The 272-nt window shown below is 34.9% G+C and overlaps 1 protein-coding gene across 1 annotated transcript in view; it reads left to right on the forward strand.

Moving 5' to 3' along the window:
• Positions 1-272, forward strand: part of NEK10 (NIMA related kinase 10) — a 99,867-nt gene that overhangs the window by 52,460 nt on the left and 47,135 nt on the right.

Below are 272 nucleotides of genomic sequence, written 5' to 3' on the forward strand. Positions count from 1 at the left end.
GAAAAGATGTTTTTGTTTTGTGTGCTCCCAGCAGAGATAATGCGACAGTTTGCAGACTTTAGCAACTGCCAGTATTCGTCTGTGAATAGGAAATATTTTTGGATTTGAAGAAAAGCAGAGCTATCTCCTTACACCAATAGTAACATATACAATATAGCTGCAGATGTGCAACTGGAAAGCTCATACCAGTATAGTCAGGGCATTCATTTAGCCACTATATACTTTATATTCTGTGCTGAAATTTATATTTAACAATATTAGTACAGTACTTA

This window comes from Corvus brachyrhynchos, unplaced genomic scaffold (assembly GCF_000691975.1).
Source record: "Corvus brachyrhynchos isolate BGI_N302 unplaced genomic scaffold, ASM69197v1 scaffold53, whole genome shotgun sequence".
Lineage (NCBI taxonomy): Eukaryota > Metazoa > Chordata > Aves > Passeriformes > Corvidae > Corvus > Corvus brachyrhynchos.